The 3,918-nt window shown below is 36.6% G+C and overlaps 1 long non-coding RNA gene across 1 annotated transcript; it reads left to right on the forward strand.

Moving 5' to 3' along the window:
• The first annotated feature begins 315 nt into the window (after nt 1–315).
• Nucleotides 316–1,719, forward strand: LOC141378054 (uncharacterized). The gene is made up of 2 exons (XR_012391497.1): nt 316–1,027; nt 1,386–1,719. It is a non-coding gene; the product is annotated as an uncharacterized lncRNA (long non-coding RNA).
• Nucleotides 1,720–3,918: the final 2,199 nt, after the last annotated feature.

Genomic DNA, 3,918 nt, shown 5'->3' on the forward strand with positions numbered 1-3,918 from the left:
CTTAAACCGACATTGCAAATGGTGAATCAAATGCTCAAACTATAAATCAAATCCTTAAACCGACATTGCAAATGGTGAATCAAATGCTCAAACTATAAATCAAATCCTTAAACCGACATTGCAAATGGTGAATCAAATGCTCAAACAACTCTGCAAATGGTGAATCAAATCCTTAAACGACTCCGCAAATGGTGAATCAAAAGCTCAAACTGACATTGCAAATGGTGAATCAAATGCTCAAACAGACATCGCAAATGATAAATTAAATGCAAATGAGGTGTCAATCAACCAGCATAGGCGGAGCTTTAAGGCGGAAGAGTTTGTTGTTGACAACAACCGGTAGCGCTATGACTTTTTCAAGGCGTTCAGATTTGCGTGCACTATTCCACGTCGTATCCGTATCAACTCGTGAAAGAGAAAGCGAGAAATCTCCTACTGCTTCTGTCCACATTCTGAAGTGTTCAACAGATGGGTCCATCTATCACAGGAGGCCACGAAAAACCATGCGGCAAGATGATGAAAAAAAGTTACATAACTGACGTTACAAGCGCAACTTTAAATAAATGGCAGGTTTATTAAATCTTAATTTAAAATAATATTTTATTACATAAGATATCCTTGTCAAATATTGTGTAACATTTTTTATCCACATGTAGAACATGCTTAAAGTTAGTTTTCCAGTCTTGTTTGATTATATATTCATATATTCTTATATCAAAAGAAAATCTATTACATTTGTTCTCTTTTTGCTGTTTATGTTAATTGTTAAGATACAGCAATGTTTCCCTAAGCCTGTATGAAATTTTTATTTCTGCATAATAATGATTAATAATAATTGTTATTGATAACAATCCCATAATAATACAAATAAAATAGCAGGGACAGAAGCAATAACACCTAATAGCACCAGTAACTTGATAACCCTACATGATAGCCTTTCTAATGTTGGCACATTGGTACATCTGCACAAAGATGTCGGACAGCTGCTTGAAGATCTTCCTTTGGAGAAATTTTACATTCGAAAAATGTGAGTATTTACTCTAGACTGCAAAGCCCACCCAAACACTTACAAAAATAATAAATGCTGTTAACAAACACACACACACACACACACACACACACACACACACCAACACACACCACAGCTATGCATGAATAGTCACTAGACAAATGTAGCCAAGGTGAGTACATCTTAATTTTCAGTCAAAAAAAGAAATAATGTATTTATACATCATTGAAATTATTAATGTATTCATCAACAATTAAAGAAAATATGAATGTATGATTAAAATATTGAATTATAGTAACCATGATAAATAAATACAAGTCAACAAGATACGAAACTAAGCTTTATTCAAACTTATTCTAACAATCATGTATTTCAGACAAAACCCCATGTTCTGCTGCATGCTGGACTTCACTTGTTTTTGCCATCACATCCCTCAGTGCTGCAGTCAGACTGGAACAGAGTTGTGAGGTGAGGCTGTCCATGCCTGAGAAACCGATTCATACTGAAGATGAAGAGACCACACCAGCATCTGGCTCAGATGAGGACACGCAGGCAGGTGGAGGGATGCAGGGTCTTGTCCATGGCACTACAGCATCTTCAACATTTACTTCATCAGCACACTGCTGTTCTTCATCATCATCACTGCACACACCAGTCTGAGGACATTTCAGATTATGCAAAGCTCTTAATAAAGAAGTCATTTAACAGCACACTTTTTGAGTTTCATTTGAGTTGTGAATTGGAAGTAATAACATGATCTTACTTCATGTTTTGAATTCAGGTTTTCTCTGTTTTCTTGCCTTGCAAATCCTGCTCCAGCCTACAAATGGCATATAAATCAACATTAAAGAAATTGTTGTAATAGCAGTTTGAAACAACAATATTAAACAAATATGATGGTAGTCTCTCTGCATCAGCTAACACACAAACATGTGTGCTTCCTTCTCTATAACAACCAGACAAGTCACATTACCTCTGTGATTTGTGTGCTCAAAATTATACTTTCATAAATGTATCACCAAATGAACAGAAGAAAACATTACTGTATTAATATTACATATATCTCACATAAGCTGTATTGACAAAAGTGCATTCTACATCAGCATAAACAAATCACTCAGACGTCTGTTTAATGTTATAATTTGCTAATCTGCAATACCTCCTATATTTTTCTCAGACATTGAATAATCGTCTTTATGTAAATTAACGTTTGAAACGTCATGTGCTTACAGAAGTTCCTACATGATAATTTATAGCAAGATAAAATAAATATACTGTAAAGCATCTTTACACTTTCAGGAATTCTACAGTTCACTGTACAGTAGCTCAACTATTGCTATTTTACTGTAACTTAACTCAAGGAACCGTCTTTCTGGATTTAATTACTTACATGTAAGATGTCTAAATCTATCCAGTTTTCCACAATGTGACGTAGCATCATCATCTTGCCGCATGGTTTTTCGTGGCCTCCTGTGATAGATGGACCCATCTGATGAGCACTTCAGAATGTGGACAGAAGCAGTAGGAGATTTCTCGCTTTCTCTTTCACGAGTTGATACGGATACGACGTGGAATAGTGCACGCAAATCTGAACGCCTTGAAAAAGTCATAGCGCTACCGGTTGTTGTCAACAACAAACTCTTCCGCCTTAAAGCTCCGCCTATGCTGGTTGATTGACACCTCATTTGCATTTAATTTATCATTTGCGATGTCTGTTTGAGCATTTGATTCACCATTTGCAATGTCAGTTTGAGCTTTTGATTCACCATTTGCGGAGTCGTTTAAGGATTTGATTCACCATTTGCAGAGTTGTTTGAGCATTTGATTCACCATTTGCAATGTCGGTTTAAGGATTTGATTTATAGTTTGAGCATTTGATTCACCATTTGCGATGTCAGTTTGAGGATTTGATTTATCATTTGAGGAGTCTGTTTGAGGATTTGATTCACCATTTGCAAAGTCCGTTTGGGCATTTGATTTATCATTTGCAGAGTCAGTTTGAGGATTTGATTTATCATTTGCAATGTCGGTTTGAGCATTTGATTTATAGTTTGAGCATTTGATTTATCATTTGATCTTTTAAGCATTTGAATTTTCATTTTAATTTTGATAGGAAAAAACTTCCATAGAAGAGCGTCAGGTATGGGAAAGCACACGGTTTTTGACCGTGCTACAGAGTAACTTGTTTGCTAGCCAGAAAACAGCAGTGTTTAGATATGTGCTGTGTATACATGGAGTGAATGTTATATTGACATGATAAAGAAGAAAGGAGAAGCAAAGATTGAGGCTTTGTTTAATTCACCTGCACAAATAAAGACATTCTGCTTAAAAACAACTTTAGCATGCATGGACTCTGATTGCACGCGTGAAATACGTGCTCACCCCCATTTCTGGCGATAACACCAATGGAAGGCTGTTATATTAAGTCAAAAACCTCTGCTTCCAATGATCTGTGAGTATAAATTCACGTCAGTGACAGCTCTTGAACACATTTATACTTGGGACCGATAGCCATGTGGATCTCGTTTGCTGTTCCTGTTTGATTTGCTGTGGATTTCGCTTGCTGATCCTGTTGGAGTGGCGTTGGACTTCATTGCTGTTCCTGTTGGGGTTGCTGTGGATCTCGTTTGCTGTTCCTGATAGAGTTGCATTGGACTTCGTTTGCTGTTCCTGTTCTAGTTGCGTTGGACTTCGTTCGTTGTTCCTGTTGGATTTGCATTGGATGGTGATTCAACACAGGATTTAAAGGTACATTGTTGCAACAATAACTGAACTTAATGGCCATTTATTATGTGTGCACACAAAACAAGCGTAAATCCAATGCATTGGTTGCCAAAGGGTTGGACAATTTTTTGTACTGTATGGTTGTTCTGAAATTGTGGTAATATGGAGGAACAGTGTTTAAATGA

This window comes from Danio rerio, chromosome 2 (assembly GCF_049306965.1).
Source record: "Danio rerio strain Tuebingen ecotype United States chromosome 2, GRCz12tu, whole genome shotgun sequence".
NCBI classification, from domain to species: Eukaryota; Metazoa; Chordata; class Actinopteri; order Cypriniformes; family Danionidae; genus Danio; species Danio rerio.